The sequence below is a fragment of the Macaca thibetana genome, chromosome 5 (genome assembly GCF_024542745.1).
Source record: "Macaca thibetana thibetana isolate TM-01 chromosome 5, ASM2454274v1, whole genome shotgun sequence".
Classification (NCBI taxonomy): domain Eukaryota; kingdom Metazoa; phylum Chordata; class Mammalia; order Primates; family Cercopithecidae; genus Macaca; species Macaca thibetana.
The window spans coordinates 49,939,905-49,960,141 of NC_065582.1; the positions used below are offsets into that span (position 1 = coordinate 49,939,905).

At 43.3% G+C, this 20,237-nt stretch overlaps 1 protein-coding gene and 1 long non-coding RNA gene across 15 annotated transcripts in view; one reads left to right on the forward strand and one right to left on the reverse strand.

Moving 5' to 3' along the window:
* NDUFC1 (NADH:ubiquinone oxidoreductase subunit C1) overlaps positions 1 to 20,237 on the forward strand; it is an 829,703-nt gene that overhangs the window by 517,737 nt on the left and 291,729 nt on the right. The gene's annotated exons all lie outside the window — the stretch shown is intronic.
* Positions 1 to 20,237, reverse strand: part of LOC126954625 (uncharacterized) — a 45,754-nt gene that overhangs the window by 20,689 nt on the left and 4,828 nt on the right. The window contains exon 2 of the long non-coding RNA XR_007725663.1: positions 17,005 to 17,080. This is a non-coding gene — a long non-coding RNA (uncharacterized LOC126954625). The remainder of the gene's footprint in view (positions 1 to 17,004; positions 17,081 to 20,237) is intronic.

A 20,237-nucleotide genomic window follows, 5' to 3' on the forward strand; every position in this document is an offset into this window, starting at 1 on the left:
ACAGCCTGAGGCAGATCCTTGCATGTTGTGATGCTAGGAGGCCTTAGGAGATCTCATTTCCCTGAAGCCTCCATAGGACTGAAAAACGTGAAGTTGCTCGGTGTACAGCTCTCTAGGGAGAGCCAGGGATGGGGCAGAGCTCTTCCCAAAAGTCCGGAGGCTCTAGTTTTACTTGATTCAGTGGCTGTGTGTCCTCAGAAAAGTGTTGGTGCCTCCCAGGGCTTCCTCACCCCATAGCTAGAAGACCAGGCTGAGGCAGCAGGCGAGGTAATGCTCCCACCGCCCGCCCCGAGGGAATGTGTGGGAGATTGGGTGAGGCTGCTGAGAGTAAGGTTCTATATCGCCAGAGAATGATGCTTTTTATTATTTCAGAAACCAATGAGTTTTGTCTCTCAGGCTATCACTCTGGTTCTGTTCACCACCAAGTAATTTCACTAAAAATGAACTCAGAAATGAGAAATAAAATGGCCATTAAAAATTGTATTACTGCACATGCCCAGTGGCTATTTTAAAATAAAATCCCTTTGAAATTTTATTATTTACATTTTTTCAATCAAATGATTGGGATTGTTGGATGGATTAAGTGAAACTCCACTTTTGAATTTTGTTGCTTTTTAACTGCCAAAAAAATGAGGTATTCATTTTTAACTCTGCTTCTCATCCAAAAGGAACATCGAATTCAAGTCTAGAGAAAAGCAATTGTGACAATTTCCTCCTTTTCTTCAACATAATTGCATAAGACTTTTTAAATAAATCAGTTCAGTTATTAACCTTCAAGAAATGAGGCAAATGTTAAAAACTAGGATGGCAACCGAGATTCATAAGCACATGGAAGGGAATCCTTGCAGGAACTGTATGTTGAGGCTTTGTGATAAAATGCACTGACAGAACCAATTCATTTGCATCGCATTTTATAGGATACTAAGTAGAAAAGCTAGTGTCATCATTTTATTATCCTTTTGCCTCATGTATTCTGCATTATGAATTAATGTAGTAATGCAGAATTGAAATCAGCCTGAAAGGAGTAAACATGAAGCTCAGAGCATCTTACTCTAAGGTACATCAATTCTGTCAACTAACATTTACCACCGTTGTGTTATCTCACTCTCTTGCCATAACCTAATGACATCAGAGGCACTGAATCTGGAAACTGAAGTGACAGGACTTGCCTCTGGGCTGCATGTAATACTTAGGAGAAGTAAACAACCGGAAAGAAAACCCAACCCTTGGGAAATGGACAGCCAATGGGAGATTGCTTTGGTGATGTCATGCCTTCTCTCCCTGGTGTGTCCTTGGTTAAACAGAAACAAAGATAACAGTAATGTGCTCCAAGAGTTTGTGAATTCCTTCTGCCTGAGCAACTCCTAGCACTTTGCAGTCATCTCATTGATCTCAGGAGGTAAGCATGATCACTATTTAGGGAATGGCAAGGCTTTAAGACGTGGCAACAGGCGAAAGCCCAAAATGACAGATGGGCCATAGCTGCCTCAGAACAGCAACATGACTGTCTCTGTCCCTAGGGTATGCCAGTCTCTCTGGGGTGGAGGCATTACCTGCATTTTTCAGTGATGGCGGGCAAGGACCACTTCAGCTAACAGAGATGGTGGCGACCCTCCAAGAGTGAAGATGGGCTCCAGGGCATGGCTCTGGCATCTAGTTTCACTGCCTCCAGTCTCTCCCACCTGAGCCATTCCAGGCCAGCTTCAACAAAGCACAACACTGACCACATCGCTCTCCTGCTCCAAATACAGTTCTGGCATCATCACTGCAATCTTGTCTTTGCAAATTTAGTACCAGCTATTCTCTACCCACACTCCTGCTCCAGCCCAGCCCAACTATTCCCTCACTCACACCTGCGCTTTCCCACCTCTGAGCCTTTTTCACACTGTTCTCTCTGCCTGCAGTGCTCTTCTCTCTCATGCGTATACCAAGTCCTATCCAGTTTCCATGTGACACCATCTTTAATGTGCATCCCCATCCACTTTTTCCTCCAAGGGAAAAAAACCTGTCTTTAGTCTAAAGATGTAAAAAGGTGCAGGATATGGTGTAGTGGTGCTCAAACATTTTTGCTTGTATATTCCTCAAATAATTTTGTTGTAAGACCAGAAATGTGTAAGGAGACCAAAATATGTCTCCTTACACATTTTAAATTAACATAAAAATATTTTCATTATCAGTTTAAATAGCTGCAAATTATGTAATTTTTGATGCAGTTTTCAAACTTCAACATGTATCAGAATCACCTGAAGGGTTTGTTAAAGTCCACCAGTTCTCAGAGTTTCTGATTCAGTGGGTCTGGGTAGGGCCTGAGAAGTTGGATTTCTATAAAGTTCTCAAATGATGTCAAGGCTGCTGACTCAGGGACCACACTTTGAGAACTGCTTGTCTGGTATATCGTAAATATCAACATTTTAAAAATATCATATCACTTCTTTAAATGTATCCAGTGGAATCTAAAAACCATAGGAATTTGAGAGCCACCATGATTTATTTTTAATAATACAAAAATTGGCCAGGCGCGGTGGCTCACGCCTATAATCCCAGCATTTTGGGAGACCGAAGCTGGTAGGTAGATCACCTGAGATCAGGAGTTTGAAGCCAGCCTGGCCAACATGGTGAAACCCCGTCTCTACTAAAAATACAAAAACTAGCCAGGCATGGTGGAGCACGCCTGTAATCCTAGCTACTCAGGAGGCTGAGGCAGGAGAATCACTTGAACCTGGGAGGCAGAGGTTATAGTGAGCCGTGATTGTGCCACTGCACTCCAGCCTGGGTGATAAGAGACGCCGTCTCAAAATAAATAAATAAATAAATTAATTAAAATAAGCTCTTCTTGACAATAGGAAATTTTATATTATTTTTCTTTTTGAACTTTTATTTCTATTCTATTTCTCCAGCAAAATTTTATGCTAATATAAGATATTTTACTCACAATTTTATCGATTGCTCTCTCACATATCTCTGCTACAAATATGTATAGAAATTGAAATAAACATTTATTTAAATCTCTGGTGACTATTAGGCTCTGAGTGTTTAAAAATTTTACTCTGGATTAAGTTACCATGACAATTAGTAGTAGTAGATCATTGGAAAAACTTGAAAGGGTGGCCTGCCCCTCCACACCTGTGGGTATATCTCGTCAAGTGGGACGAGAGACTGAGAAAAGAAATAAGACACAAAGTATAGAGAAACAACAATGGGCCCAGGAGACCGGCACTCAGCATACCAAGGACCTGCACCAGCACTGGTCTCTGAGTTCCCTCAGTTTTCATTGATTATTATTTTCACTATCTCAGCAAGAGGAATGCGGCAGAAGAGCAGGGTGATAGTGGGGAGAAGGTCAGCAAGAAAACATGTGAGCAAAAGGATCTGTGTGATAATTAAGTTCAAGTGGAGGTACTATGCCTGGATGTGCATGTAGGCCAGATTTATGTTTTTCTCCGCCCAAACATCTCAGCGGAGTAAAGAATAACAAAGCAGCATTGCTGCCAACATGTCTCGCCTCCCGCCATAGGGCGGCTTTTCTCCTATCTCAGAATTGAACAAATGTACAATCCAGTTTTATACTGAGACATTCAGTTCCCAGGGGCAGGCAGGAGACAGTGGCCTTCCTCTATCTCAACTGCAAGAGGCTTTCCTCTTTTACTAATCCACCTCAGCACAGACCCTTTACAGCTGTCGGGCTGGGGGATGGTCAGGTCTTTCTCATCCCATGAGGCCATATTTCAGAGTATCACATGGGGAGAAACCTTGGACAATACCCGGCTTTCCAAGGCAGAGGTCCCTGTGGCTTTTCTCAGTGCATTGTGCCCCTGGTTTATTGAGACTAGAGAATGGCGATGACTTACCAAGCATACTGCCTGTAAACATTTTGTTAACAAGGCACATCCTGCACAGCCCTAGATCCCTTAAACCTTGATTCCATTCAACACATGTTTTTGTGAGCTCAAAGTTGGGGCAAAGCGGCTGGGGCAAAGTTGCAAATTAACAGCATCTCAGCAAACCAATTGTTCAACGTACAGGTCAAAATGGAATTTCTTATGTCTTTCCTTTCTACATAGACACAGTAACAGTCTGATCTCTCTTTCTTTTCCCTACAAAACTGACATAAGTATATATACATTTTATGAAATTATTATTTTAAAAAGTAAAATTTTATTGAAAACATATATTAAGTTAGGACTAGTTTTTCTTCCAAATATTTCTTGGTGTGTTTTTTTGTTTGTTTGTCTGTTTGCTTTTTGGTTAATATTACTAATTACTGGAATGACACAGGTTTCTATATGAATTCTATTCCTACTTTTATTTTTTATAGACATAAGCGAGGAATATTGTTGACATAAGTAAGTGGAAATGAATTTTGTAATTGCAATTTTACTTCATTTTCTGAATGCCTTCCAAGTTCTCCATCAATAATCACAGTGATCTGACATACAAAATTATTTTTAAAGACCTACCAGCTAAAAACTTGATGAGATTCTCCTTTAATACAGTTGAAAGCAGAGAATTAGAAACCACCTGGCTGGCAAAAAGGTCTGTTACCCAAACATGTGAGTCATCCTATATTTCACTATTAACATCATTATTTCAAATTGTCCTTTGGTTGCTGCATTGGAGGTTTTGCTTTATTTGTTTGCTGGTTTGGGGTTTTTGTTGCTGTTGTTGTTGTTTGCCTTTTTAATTATATAGGACAGGGGTTGGCAAACTAAGGCCAGTTTGTGCTGATCAAATCCTGCCTAGCCTGCTTTCGTGCAGCCCTCAGGTTAAGAATGGTTTTCAGGTTTTTGGATTTTTTTTTAAAGGAAGTACTACTTTTTATTGATCAAATAAATTCTGCTTTCTTATTTTCATTATTTTGTATTTGCTCAAGGAAAGCTACTTAAAGACTAAATAAAGAACGGAGTTGGGAGAGGTAAACTACCAACTTCTCGACCACATGTACGGAGTTCTTAGACTGGTCCTCCTGTGTGTATAGTTAGGTCTCAATTCACTACCATGATAAGGCTGCTTTGATATATACTCTAAACTCAGGGATGATCTCAAAATTATATCTTCTTTTTTTTTTTGAGACGGAGTCTTGCTCTTGTTGCCCAGGCTAGAGTGAAATAGCACGATCTCGATTCACCACAACATCCGCCTCCCTGGTTCAAGCGATTCTTCTGCCTCATCCTCCCAAGTAGCTGGGATTACAGGCATGTACCACCACGCCTGGCTAATTTTGTATTTTTAGTAGAGACAGGGTTTCTCCCTGTTGGTTAGTCTGGTCTCAAACTCCTGACCTCAGGTGATCTACCAGCTTCGGTCTCCCAAAGTGCTGGGATTACAGGCAAGAGCCACTGTGCCTGGCCTTTTTTTTTTTTTTTTGAGATGGAGTCTCACTCTGTCACCCAGGCTGGAGTGCGATGACACAGTCTTGGCTCACTGCAACCTCCACCTGCCAGGTTTAAGCAATTCTCCTACCTCAGCCTCCTGAGTAGCTGGAATTACAGGCATGCACCACCACGCCTGGCTAATTTTTTTTTAATTTTTTTTTTTTTTTTTTTGTATTTTTAGTAGAGATGAAGTTCTGCCATGTTGGCCAGGCTGGTCTCAAACTCCTGACCTCAGGTGATCCACCCACCTTGACTTCCCGAAGTGCTGGTATTACAGGCGTGAGCCACCACACCCAGCCTAAAACATTGGCTTTTGAGTTAGAAACACTGGATTGGAATGCTGGCTCTGTCACTTCCTGCTTATGTGATCTGGAACGGGATGTCACTTGCTATCCCTAAACTTCAGTGTCCTTTATTATAAATATCTATCTCAAAGTTGTTTGGAGAATTGCATGAAGTTATTTCTGTAAACTTGCCTGCAGGGCAAGGATGAGTACAAATCAGTTTCCCTTTCCGGGTTCCCCACCCCCAGCATTCTATCTTTGACTCTGCTTTGGCACTTATAACCTTGAACGTGGTCTTATAGTTATTTACATATAAGTCTAACCTTCCCTACTAAAGCATAATCTTCTTAAAGGCATCAGCTGGCTCTTCCACTTTCAGTCCCACCACCTGTCCCCCTCCCCACAAACACACGTACACAACTCCTAGCCCCACATCTTAGGCAATGCAGTCATTTGGCAAATCTAGGAGTGCAAATGTATGAAGGGTTTCTACTGAGCTCAGTTTAGTGTGGATCACAAAGATTGCACGATCAGGGCTTATTGTCTGGCTGTCTGCCACAAGTCCACCCAAGTCACCACCTTGAGTGGCACTGAGGAGAAAGTTAGAGCTGTGTGTTCCACATGAGTGCATAAGCAGGTGCTCGCATGCTACACAAACGCCCAGTAGAAAGGCCTTGTGGTGCTCTGTTGTTGCCTACGACTGGGAAAAGGTAGAGTGTGTCTGTTCCCCTTTAGCCTGTGGGAAGCTGTACGCATCACAGTAAAAGCACTGGCTTTGGAGTCAGACAGTACTTCTCTGACCATCGACTTTTTAATTACCTACCTCTTTACCTAAATGTCCTCTCCAGTTCCAGTCTCTGTCCCAATTCTCTTAATTTCCCTCACCAAACTCTTCAACTTCTCAAATACAGCAAGGACACAAAGTTAGCTCACAGCCATCAAGAGCTGGTAGCCTTTCCATGAGGCACTCGGTGGGCCCTAGATGAGTGGCCCCACAGTAGAGCTTGGAGTAGACCAGCTAGCCAGATGGAGAAAGTGGTGAGAAGCTCAAGCTTGAATTGGGACATACAGACAAAATATAGCCACTTTGTTTTGTCTATAATTAGTTTGATCTTCTTCCTGGGCTCTGACACTGGATATGGCAGAAGAAAATTTACTTGAATCCTACCATGTTTAAGTCTGTTTCAATCTAATCATATGTGGGTCATTTTCTCTTTCTTGGATAAAAATGCACACTCCTTCAGACTGACAACTGTTGTAGTGGTGGAAATGTTCTACATCTTGATTGGGGTGGTGGTTACACAAGTATGTTGGCCAAAATTCAAACTGTATACTTAAAATCTGAGATTTTATTGTATGTAAATATCTCAGTGATATGACTATAAAAACCAAAAAACCAACTCACTCTTTCAGGTAGCCTTTCCATCCCTGTGTCTCTTCTAAAATGGCTCCTGGTGTATGGGAAAGTGGGCCTGTGTCCCTGGCTTGTCTGGAATGGGGAGTCTAGCCAGTTCTCCAACAGAAGAGGAATGAGGAATCCAGCAAGACAAGGATATGGGTGAGATCCGTGTCTGCCTCCCCAGGAGGAAAGGCGTCGGGTTTTCCAGCTTGGTGTGATCCAAGTAGCAAAATAGGGCACCTTTCCCCTGGGTCCCAATGTAGTTGTGGTCCAGAGTTCTTTCTTTGTAATCATTCATTCCCTTATTGATGACCATTTTTACCTGTACCACAGCAGGGTGACCAGCCAGTTTAAAGACTTGTTTGGCATCCATCCGATGTGTTGATTGGTGTATGTGCCTGTGCTTGATTGTTCTCCTGGTGCTGGGTGGAGGGTGTGACCCTGGCTTGGTTCGTCTCTGGATGCAATCTGCTGGTCTCTAGACAATGTTCCCCTTCCCTCTGGTGCTACTGGCTTCCAGTGCTGAAACTGGCAACTGCTAGTTCAGCAACTCCAAGGTAGGCAATGCAGAAACATGGCAGGGTGGGGATGGGGAATTCCTCTCTTACCAACCCTGCCTCATTTCAGTTTTTGCTTCAGAAGCTTGGGCTTCTCACCACTTTCTCCATCTGGCCAGCTGGCTTACTCTAAGCCCTACTGTGGGGCCACTCATCCAGGGCTCACAGAGGGCCCCACGGTAAGGCCACCAGCTCTTGATTCAGCTTCTGCACAATGTGGAAACTGAGGACAGCTCAGGAAACCTAACTCAGGGCCTTCCTTCTCCTTACCATACTACTTTACTCCGCTATGGCTGTGTAAAAGACTGAATGGGACAGAGATCTTGTACCAGGAGAGAAATGCCCATTAGTAATTTCCAAGCATGCACACATGTTATAAGTTCTGAGGGCTTAGGAACAGTTGCTTGAGGTCCAGAGTTCGATTATGAAGCTGAGGAATCTACTAATTTATTCATTCGTTGAATATTTGAGTGTCTTTTGCAAGTCGGCACTGTGTGACTCTACAGTGGTTAGCAAATCTGACACAGTCCTCACGGATCTTACATAAGAGGAAAAACCTGACAACCAAATGATCACACCAAGGAGCAACTACACAGTATGAGATGCTCCATGAAAGGAGGGCCAAGGTGCCATCTCCACGAGAATATAAGCACCACAGTGGTTTTCTTTATTTTGTTCAGTGATGTACCTAGAATGGGGCCTCACACATATTAAGTGCTAAATAAGTATTTGTTGAATGAATGAATGAATAAATGTATGAAAGCTGTGAGATTACTTCTGAGAGGTCGGGGATGAATTCCTGAGGAAGTGTTATTTTGGCTGATGTTAAAGAGAAAAAAAATTCTTAGTTCAAATTCTACTAGATAAATTTATATTAACCAAACTCTCAGAGGACTAATTTATACAATAGGAAACATTTATTATTTTGTAGTGGAAGATATATCTGATTTAGTATTTCCCTAGAGAATATCCTCCCCAAAATGCCAAGGGGAACTATCTTTGGTATTACTGAAATTCTGAAGAGTTGAGCAGTACTTAGAGACCTCTCAGGGAGCCCAATTAATTATCAGAACACTAATTTAGAAGAACTTGGAATTAGTAAAATGGTAAATAAACAGATTAAAGAGATATTCATACAAGTCATTTATACAACTGACATGAAACCACTTCCCCACTCGGGGCACTTCGGGGCATTCCTGAGTCATCACAGCTCTCCCGTCTTTGGGTTGTGCTGGGGAATCACCTTGTCCTAGATTTACAAGTGAGGAACTGCATTTATATGAAATGCCAGGGCCCTATTATTTTGCTTTTAACTGTCCATGACTTATTCTCATCAGGGCAAGACAGTTTTCCCCTTCTTGAGCTTGTGCCTATTTTACCTTTCTCCTAGTTCCTGGCATTCTCTCTTTTTTTTTTTTCTTTCTCGAGATGGAGTCTTGCTCTGTCATCCAGGCTGGAGTGCAATGCTACGATCTCTGCTCACTGCAACCTCCGCCTCCTGGGTTCAAGCAATTCTCCTGCCTCAGCCTCCCGAATAGCTGGGATTACAGGCGTGTGCCACCACGTCTGGCTAATTTTTTGTGTTTTTACTAGAGACAGGTTTCACCATGTTGGCCAGGCTGGTCTCGAACTCATGACTTCGTGGTCTGCCCGCTTTGGCCTCTCAAAGCTGGGATTACAGACGTGAGCCACCGCGCCCGGCCCGGCGTTCTTTTAACTCAAGGTCCTTGAGGACTTTTACGAGCCTCTTACAGGAAGACCCCTATGTATCCATCTGCTTTCTCTGGGTAATGTATCTGTTTCTCTATGGATGTGTGTGTGTGTTTCTGTGTGGCTCTCTCAACATCTGCATGAATGGGCATTTAAATGTGTGGGTTTAGCGTCTGACCGCAATGTTTTGCCCCTGACTTCACAAGCCCACGTGAGCATCAGTCTCACTTGTGAGGCAAACTGCCCAGTGGTGGATACCTGCAGTACACCCGGTCAGGGTGTGGAAAGTGTGCATCCATGGATTCACTATCACAGGTCCTCCAGGGCACTTTGGAGGCTGCTGGCTCTCCTTAAGTGATAATCTGTTTAAAACAAATGAAAGCCAAGTCAAAAGAGAATCTAGAAGGCTGGGCTCCAGTTGGACTCCAGAGAAGCCATCATTTGCTGAGCACGGAGAAAAGAAGAGAATGAGTTAATGTGAGTACTGGCAGATCTCAGAAGAGTATTTTGCTCACAAAAACTGAAAATAGCATGTGGAAGTAGGACATTTGAGCCGTATGGAAAAGAATTAAAGGATATTTTGTAACAAAATGCTGTTAGGAAGGTAGGGGATCTCTACAGCCCCATCTGGATCTATGCATTCTGGATCCGAAGGTTCATCTTTAGCTCATGAAACATAATAAACCTAATTTCTTAAAAATGAAGATTTCCCCCATCTGCCTTAAAAAAAAAAAAAAAAAAAAAAAAAAAAAAGACGTTACTAATCATCAACTTCCATATCAACAATAGAACAACAAATTATTTCCTTCAAGCAGCAGTGCTGTGGAATGCTTATGGACACCTAGTTCCCTATAATTTCCCCCACTAGAGCTGGGAAGCAAGTATCAACAGAGCAGTAAGGAAAGAGCAAGAAGTTGTGGTTGTCTCAACTGGTCCACCCGAAGGCCTGGCTCAGTGGCTCACACCTGTAATCGCAGCACTTTGGGAGGCCAAAGGGGGCAGATCATTTGAGGTCAGGAGTTTGAGACCAGCTTGACCGACATGGTGAAACCTGGTCTCTACTAAAACTATAAAAATTAACCGGGCATGGTGGCACGCACCTGTAATCCGAGCTACTCAAGAGGCTGAGGCAGGAGAATTGCTTGAACTTGGGAGGCAGAGATTGCAGTGAGCTGAGATCATATCACTGCACGATAGCCTGGGCAACAGAGCCAGACTCCATCTCAAAAAAAAAAGAAAAGAAAAGAAAAGAAAGAGAAAAAGGAAAAAAAAAAAAAGAAAAACAAGGGTCACCCTAAGACCTCCAAGGTCAATATGTTGGCCTCTCTGAACTACCACCTGTGACCCTGCACCTGCCTCCTCTTCCCCTCTGGAATTGGGCTTTGCTTTCTCATGAGTGCTGAATTATCTTAAAGTTAACATTTCATTTTTAAAAAATGCACTTTCCTCATGATGTATTGTTAAATCAAGTTTAGCCTAAAGCTTCCTCCTTACATATTTAAGTTCAGCCTAAATGTTTTTCTGTACATCGTGAACTGTAACAATTGGAGGTATAAACCAACTATAGCCCACACCTGTGCCACTCTCTGAGTTTTGGCCAATCAAATGTAGCCAACTGTTCGAACCATGTTCAAATAAGGCAAACACAGAGCTGTAACCAATCCAGCTCTTTCTGTACCTCACTTCTGTTTCCTATACCTCACTTTCCTTTTGCTGTCTATAAATCTTCTTCCACCATGTGGCTGCAATGGAGTCTCTGAATCTGCTGTGATTCTGGGGGCTGCCTGATTAGCAAATCATTCATTGCTTAATTAAATCCCTTTAAATTTAATTCAGCTGAATCTCTCTCTCTCTCGCTGTCTCTCTTTTTTTTTTTTTTTTTTGGAAACAGAGTTTCGCTTTGTCGCCCAGGCTGGAGTGCAATGGCATGATTTCAGCTCACTGCAGCCTCTGCCTTCCAGATTCAAGAAATTTTCCTGCCTCAGCCTCCCAAATAGCTGAGATTACAGGTGCCCACCACCACACCTGGCTAATCTTTTATATTCTTAGTAGAGACAGGGATTCGCCATGTTGGCCGGGCTGGTCACAAACTCCTTACCTCAGAAGATCCACCTGCCTCAGCCTCCCAAAGTGCTGGGATTACAGGTGTGAGCCACCACACCTGGCCAAAGTTTTTCTTTTAGCAGTATTAGTTACCTCCTCTGAGGGAGGAATATTACATCAGGGCTGCTGCCAATCCACATGGGACTTTCGGACAAATTAGAAGAGGTGGCCCTTACACTTTACCTTCATCTGTTGAAAAATTGTCATAATATACTGATTGTGTTTGAATAAGACCCTTTAGCACCATCTGCAGGAAAATCATCTGTGAAATCTAAGATGAGAATAAGGCTCTCTTAGAGTTAAAATCATGTGGCTTCAAAACCAAACAATTTGGATTCAGCCTCTAGCTCTGCATCTTCCAGCAGCTGACCTGGGGCAAATTGCTTAAGTTTTCTGAGCCCCAGGTTTCCCTATTGGTAAAATGGGAATAATGTATGTAATTATCAAACTTGTAATCAGGATTAAATGAGATGATGTAAAGCATTTAGCATTATGCTCATCAAATACTATGGGTTGTGCAGAAAGGACAGAAACACACACATTAGCCGTGCTCATGATATACATTAAAAATAGAGAAAATTGGCAGAGAAGTAGCAGGGTGTTCATTAGGCTCTGAGGTCCCATTATCCCTAGAGAGATCCTCCAGCACAGGGGACAGACACACCATGGAAAGATCCCAAGAGAGGGAAACCACTTTTGCAAAAATTGTATCTAAGGAAATTATGATAGTAAAAGAGACCAGACTTAACCAACTCCATCTTGCTTCTAACCTTTAAGCTTTCCTTGTTCATTTAAGGAATTTAGTTTATGGTTTGACTCTGAAACAAAATTGTTAATAGCCCTTTCCCCACAAGACTCCCTTCTTGCCTGGGGACCCGTCTGCCTTTGTAGGACTAACAAATTAGCTACAGGATTACAAATTACAGTTTAGGGGTCAAGCAGCTTCTGGCTGCAAGGGTCTGAACCTCCCCACAATTGTTCCTAGGGATAACATCACCATTGTAAACCTTAGATCACTGCTTGAGAGATTTCACAGACTTTACTCGATGGGTCAGCTGACACCACCCAGACTGGTAATCTGGCTCAACCAGTTCTGCGATCCCATGCAGAAACAGAAAACCTTACTTAAACCCCCCTATGATTCCATCTCCAACCTGACCAATCAACACTCCCCATTCCTGAGACCCTACCCGCCAAATTGTCTTTAAAAACTCTGATCCTGGAATGCTCGGGAGACTGGTTTGAGTAATAATAAAACTCCAGTCTTCCACACGCCTGGCTCTTCATGAATTATTCTTTCTCCATTGCAATTCCTGCCTTGATAAATCAGCTCTGTCTGGGCAGCAGGCAAGGTGAACCCCCTGGGCTGTTACAAGAGGGGCAGGGTCCTATCATGCTGCACACACAGAAAGAGAAAAAAAGCAGGGTGATACGGTTTGGCTGTGTCCTCACCCAAATCACCTTGAATTGTAATAACCCCCATGTGTCATGGGCGAGGCCAGGTGGAGATAACTGAATCATGGGGGCAGTTTCCCCCATATTGCTCTTGTGATAGTGAATAAGTCTCACAAGATCTGATGGTTTTATAAATGGGAGCTCCCCTGCTCAAGCTCTCTAGCCTGCCACCATGTAAGACAGGACTTTGCTCCTTATTCATCTTCTGCCATGATGTGAGGTCTCCCTAGCTATGTGGAACTGTGAGTCAATTAAACCTCTTGCCTTTATAAATTACCCGGTCTAGGGTATGTCTTCATTAGCAGTGTGAAAACTGACTAACACACAGGGGAACGTCCAGATAACACTGTAGTGCTGGAGCTTCTCGAGCCAGGAAACAGCTTTGGTAGAAAGGGTAGGCTGCAGAGCTCAGTCTCTGGTGTCAGCCTCTTTGTCTCTTTGGCTAACCCAGGCAAGATGCCACCAAAGGGGAGGAAATGAGGCCCCAGTGCCATGTGGATTTTCTCTCCTCTGTGAGAGTCCACAGAAGAAAATGTGAGGAAATGGAAGCCATTGCTCAACCAAGGCATGGGTTGAACTCAGCTTCACCAGTTTCTATGGCCATGCTGCCTCAACTAACAAGTCAGGCTAAAAATCATTAAACCACTTAAATTGAAATTAATTCAAAATCTCTTAGAGTCATAAATTAAAAAGGACTTCAGAGATAATGAAATTCAAGCCTATATTTGTAAACAAAAGTGAGACTCAAAGTGGGTGATTTATTTGGTTACCAGTACAAAGTGGCAGAGTCAGAACTTACACTTTTATCTTCCAAATTCCATTTCCTCTTAAATTGCAATGAAGTGCAATTTAACACCAAGTCACAGAGATCCTGTTAAAAGGGCTCTATAGCTTTAATCTACAAACGTCTGAGGAAAAGAAATTAGCTTCCAGAGCAAACCAAGGAACAAGGGAACCTAAAGATGATTGATTAATTGTGTTTAAAACCTTTGACTGCGGGCCAGGCTTGGTGGCTTGCCCCTGTAATCCCAGCACTTTGGGAGGCTGAGGTGAGTGGATCAACTGAGGTCAGGAGTTCAAGAGCAGCCTGGCCAATATGGTGAAGCCCCATCTCTGCTGCTAAAAATACAAAAATTAGCCGGGTGCAGTGGCACACACCTGTGATCCCAGCTACTCAGGAGGCTGAGACACAAGAATCGCTTGAACCCAGGAGGCAGAGGTTGCAGTGAGCTGAGATCACACCACTGCACTCCAGCCTGGGTGACAGTGAGCGACTCTGTCTTGAATAAATAAATAAATAAACAAAACATTTGACTTCCATAAATAACAGGGAAAAACTAGATAATTCAGCAAATAATGATAAGGAAAGAAAGAGCAGGCAAGAAAGAAAGAAAGGGCATGAAAGAAAAAGAAAAATAAAGGAAGAAAGACAAAATCAGTGGGATTAATTGATTATTGGGAGACAGTTCTCCAGCATCTCTTGGTTTCTGAATACCTCAGGACAGGAGCAGAGGCAGAGGCACTGGCTGCCTTTCTTGTGGACTATCTCTTCAGGGAGGTTTGTATTGCAAACAGCTTTGCAAGACAGAGAGGGTCTTTACCCAGAGCCAAGCATCCAGCTTACTGTCCTTATAAAAGATTCCGGTTCCCTAAATTTAGGACTTAGGTTCCTCTCCTGTAATCCACTATGTGTGCAGACATCATGAGACTTTCGTGATGTTAGGTGGAAGTGGGGTTAGGGAATTGGCACAAATCTCTCACCTAGGAGACCACTGGCAGACTAACTTGTTAGCTTGCATGTAGGAGAAAAAAAAATTTCAGGTCCTTTGCAGTTCTTCATATGGATAAAGAAATCCAAGAGCTGGTTCACTGAGGGGACAAAAATGACCAGCAACAATAATAAATAATCCATTAACTGGTCTTGAACAGTGCAAGAGGACAGCTTCAACTCCCTATGATTTCATCTCTGACCTCACCAATCAGCACTCCCCACTCCCCACCCACCAAATTATCTTTAAAAACTCTGATCTCCAAATACTTGGGGAGACTGATTTGAGTAATAATAAAACATCTCTGGTCTCCCACACAGATGGCTCTGTGTTAATTACTCTTTCTTTATTGCAATCCCCCTGTCTTGATAAATCAACTCTGTCTAGGCAGTGGGCAAGGTGAACCTGTTGGCTGGTTACAGTCTAATTTTGAAAACTAGGGGAAAATACAAATAGATTAAAACATATATAGGAAACTATAATTCTTATAAAAGAATTATTTGCAAAACTCAGAGTGAAATGGATAATTTTTTAGGAAAATATAAAATATCAAAATTCAATCAAAAAGAAAAACCTGAACCAAAGGTTTCTCTGAACAGGCCAATCTCATCCAATAAACTGAGAGGCCAAAGCTAAGGTCTTGCTCTACTCAGCAGATAAGCCACATTCTTCCAGGGCCCACCCACCCTTTCCCTTGGCTCTTTTTTTTTTTTTTTTTTTTTTTTTTTTTTGAGACGGAGTCTCGCTCTGTCGCCCAGGCTGGAGCGCAGTGGCCGGATCTCAGCTCACTGCAAGCTCCGCCTCCCAGGTTTACGCCATTCTCCTGCCTCAGCCTCCTGAGTAGCTGGGACTACAGGCGCCACCTCGCCCGGCTAGTTTTTTGTATTTTTTAGTAGAGACGGGGTTTCACCGTGTTAGCCAGGATGGTCTTGATCTTCTGACCTCGTGATCCGCCCGTCTTGGCCTCCCAAAGTGCTGGGATTACAGGCTTGAGCCACCGCGCCCGGCCTCCCCTGGCTCTTAATCAAAGATTGAGACAGCCTCATCAGCCCCCAGGCCCAGGCTAGGCTGTGCTCAGAGTTGAAAGTGGAGGTCAAGTTTGCCAGTCTTGACTCCAAACACGATGTCATCATATGACCAAACTAATTGCATTTTTTCCACTAGAGGAAGAAGAAAGAGAAATAAAAAATAATTTTTATTAAATTATGTTGATATGTAGTCCTTATGAGTCCTAACCTTTACATTTTGTGAAGTTTTCTTTGTTTATAAAATAATACCTTTGCCTTAGAAATGCTGGCTCAGAAGCAACTGATTTTGATTTGACAGTCAGTAAGATCACCAGAAAGAGTCTTTTTGTGCATGTCAGTGCATTCTTTTGGTTTAATCTGCTACTATATACAATGACTCTTCCCTGTACAATCCATTTGTTAAAACAGAGCAGTGGGCTGGGCATGGTGGCTCACGCCTGTAATTCCAGCACTTTGGGAGGCTGAGGCAGGTGGATCACTTGAGGTCAGGAGTTTGCGACCAGCTTGCCGAACATGGTGAATCCCCATCTCTACTAAAAATACAAAAACATTAGCCAGGCATGGTGGCACGTGCCTGTAATCCCAGCTACTTGGGAGGCCGAGACAGGAGAATCACTTGAACTCAGGAAGTGGAGGTTGCAGTGAGCCGAGATCGCCCCACTGCACTCCAGCCTGGGTGACAGTGAGATGCTGTCTCAAAAAATAAAAATAAAATATAGAGCAGTGGTTCTCAAAGTGTGGTCTCTGAACAAGCAGCATCAGCACATTTTTGGGCCATTCACTACTCTAGTGGACTGAATGTCTGTATCTCCCACAAAATTCATATGACAAAATCGTAATCCTCAAGGTGATGATGGTACTAGGAGGTGGGGCCTTTGGGAGGTGATTGGGTCATGAGGGCAGAATTCTCATGTGAAAACATAGTGAGAAGCATTGTCTATAAACCAGAAAACAGGCCCTCACCAGACACCAAATCTGCCAGCACCTTGATCCTGGACATCCCACCCTCCAGAACTGTGCAAAATAAATGTTTGTTGTTTAAGCCACCCCGTCTATGGTACTTTTTTATAGCAGCCCGAACTGGCTAAGATACAGGATGAATCAGGAACTCTGGGGGTGGAGCCCCGCAATCTGTCTTTCAACAAGCACCCTCAGGTGATTCTGAAGCACGCTCGAGTATAAGTACTGTAATAAGCTATATTCATGTGATCTCCTTTAGTATCCATCAGAGCCCACTTCCTGTTGGTTGCATCAACCCTACTCTGAAGGAAAAAATTCCATTCCTTTGCAGCCCCCCTCCCGCTATAAATAGTGAACACTTGCTCACCAGCAGCTGGAGTTCTGGCCCATCCTTGCTGGAGCTCTCCAGGCTCTGTGAGGCAGCTGCTGCAGAATACCAATAGCTGAAAGAACAAGGATATTCACATGTGCTGAAAATTTGACAATCTCTTAGGCCTTGCTCAGTAGAGTTATAAGATAGTTTTGCCTTATAGGAAAGCAAGTATTCCGCACCCCTTTTTTTAAGTGATGGAGCCAATTCACAGCTACGACTCCCAATTCTAGCTAAATGTGGGATTTAAAGAGGCAGCAAGATCCAAAGCTGAGGCAATAAAACTAGAAGGACCAGAAACCAGAATCTTTTCTCTGTCTCTGTTCCTAATTCACCATATGACCTTGGGAACATTAGTTAAGCTTTTAATTGTTTAATATTCCTGGATGTGAAATATGAGAGATAATAACCTTTTTTTCCTTTTTCACAGACCAGTATTTAGATTCATTACATGATCTAGAAAAACAGGTTTTAAAAAGAGGCATGGGCAGAGCTGGCCCTTGATCTAGTCTCTACCCACCTTCTCCCAAACTCAGGGAAAGATTAGGAAGGGCTAGTAATTTAAAGACTCCCTCACTCAAACACACACATGCATGACATGAGCTGTTAACCCAGCACCAAATTCACCATCAAGACAAATCGGGCCACTGCAGCCCTTGGCTTGTCTCTCTGACCTCAGGGGTATGAGGGAGGTATAGAGTGCATTTTCATGATTATCTTACCCCATGTTCACTCTGATCAAAATTTTTGAGGCCAAAATAGGGACACATAGCCTAACAAATGGAGGCTACCTACGAGGAAACTAGGCAGGATTTTTAAAATCAAAGGGCATAGATTCCAATCCTCTCACCTCCTGGACAAATCTCCCAGCACTCGCCCTTCCAAGGGGTCTTGTGATCTGCCTCCACCTGCCTCGCCTTGGGAGCACTTTCAGAACCGAATCTTTTCTTTGCTGTTCCTTCATGCATTCTAGGTGCTCAATACGTGTTTATAGAATGAAAGATAAGAGTGTCTGGATGGATTCTTCCCCTCTGAGGGAGTACTTGATGCACATTTTAGCCCACTTTCACCTGCTTGTTACAGATGGCTGCACACTGCTCTGTGTTAATCCCCACCACAGACGCCTGGAGCCATTGCTTCTCAAGATGTAGGATTTGATCACAATCAGAAGCCTTAGTTGTTGCTCCTACAACCTTCTTTCACATGATAAACCAAGGCTCGGAGAGAAGAAATGACCTGGATTTATACTTTGTCTAGAAAATTCACTGTTAATGCATTAAGTTATTGAGTGACAATTGCTATATCAAAAACTTGGAAATCTTCAGATTCTAATAATGGATTTGGGATATAAAGGATATCTGGATACTGTCTTTGAGGGATGAGGAGCATACTCACACACAATTGGGCACTTACCCCTTTGTTACTACAACTCAACTAATTCAGCTACAATCACAAAGAGCAAAAGGTAACACTTTTGAAACTAGGGCTGATGCAATTTGGCTCCCACAGACCTGCCTGAGTCCTTTCCAGGATTATAGACCTCCCAAAGCTCCAGGCGAGAGGCAATATGCCCTCAAGGGTTTCTTAATATGTCCCTCAAGGAACACAACCAAGACTTTTATAGTTGCTCTTGATCTATTGCTTACGTGTGCCAATCAGTTTATGAGGGAGGCCTTGGGTTTTAAGCCTCTTTGTGTTGAAGAAGCTGGCACTTGGAGAGGAGCTGTCTGCCCCAGTAGAGGAATCATAATTAGGGAAAGAACTCAAAGTTCAAAATGAAGGTCCGGGCAGTGCACGGTGGCTCACGCCTGTAATCCCAGCATTTTGGGAGGCTGAGGTGGGCAGATCACCTGAGGTCAAAAGTTTGAGACCTGCCTGGCCAACATGGTGAAACTCCATCTCTACTAAAAATACAAAAATTAGCCGGGCATGGTGGCTGGTGCCTGTAGTCCCAGCTACTCAGGAGGCTGAGGCAGGAGAATCATCAGAACCCGGAAGGCAGAGGGTGCGGTGAGCCAAGATCGCACCACTGCACTACAGCCTGGGCAACAGAGTGAGACTCTGTCTCAAAAAATAAAAATAATAAAGTTTAAAATGAAGTCTACCCAGCAGGGCGAGCCTGGGCAGAATTCTAAGAGGCAGGAGGCTGTCCTGTCTTTAGCATCTCCCGCTTCCTCTGCTCATACTTGCCCTGCTTCCTTCACAGAGGCTGTGTCTCTCACCACATACCTGCCTAACACCTCAGTGTCCCCCTGGCCCCAACACCCCTGGCCTGACTCCAGGGTCCTCTCCAGACCCATCTCTGCCTTTGCACCCCAGGCTCTAAACTTAACCTTCTCTCCCAGATGAAAGTTGCTTCTCTTCAGCATTGATCTCATTTGTGCACAGAAAAGTGTGGCTATTTCAGATCTGCCTATGGTAGATCAGAAAGGCGGGTAGATGGCCAGAGACAATACCTCCACCTTTGATAGCAAAGTGACATTTCTGTCTGTTCAAGCTCCAAAGGCCATATTCAGATTCCACCTTTTCCTCTGCTGATGCAAGGTACAGGCCCACTGTTCTGCCCTTGGAAGGGTATGTGCAGAAGGCCTCAAATAAGTCATAGAAAAGGTCCTCCAAAGTTTCCCAAACATTATTCTTCCATGATAATATGACCATGATTTGCAGACTGTCTACCAGGCATTAGGGACTCCAAATCTCACCACCAGCCCACGAGATGTTATCACCCTCATGTTACAGATGAGAAAATTGAGGCTGAGACATTAGTATACTAACTGGCTGTTGGTGGTAGAGCTCGAATCGGAGCCCAAGTCTGCTTGACTTCAATGAGTAAAACAGGGACTCTCTAGTGAAGACCAGGGACCATGAGGATAAATTCTGATGACCATTTGAAATCAAGACCCAGTGAAAGGCTCTGCTGCCAGCAAGAGCAGACAGGAGTGTTGTCTTGTGTTTGTCTGGGTGGAAGGCAGAGAACAGCTCACTGGAAATGAGACAGTTTGTAACGTGTTTTTGACAGAGTCCCGCCTGAAAGAATGTTTCCCTCTTTAAACAAAACAAATAATTTGTTTTCAAGTTTACTCACAAACAGAACCAACTGAAGTTTTTGTATCCAAACTTTCTTGATAAGCAGCAAACCCTTTGATTATAACATCTTGCAGGGAAGAGACTTTAGATAGCAAAATGTAAAACACTTTCCTTACTTTGGAGAATTTTTGAGAGAAAGAACT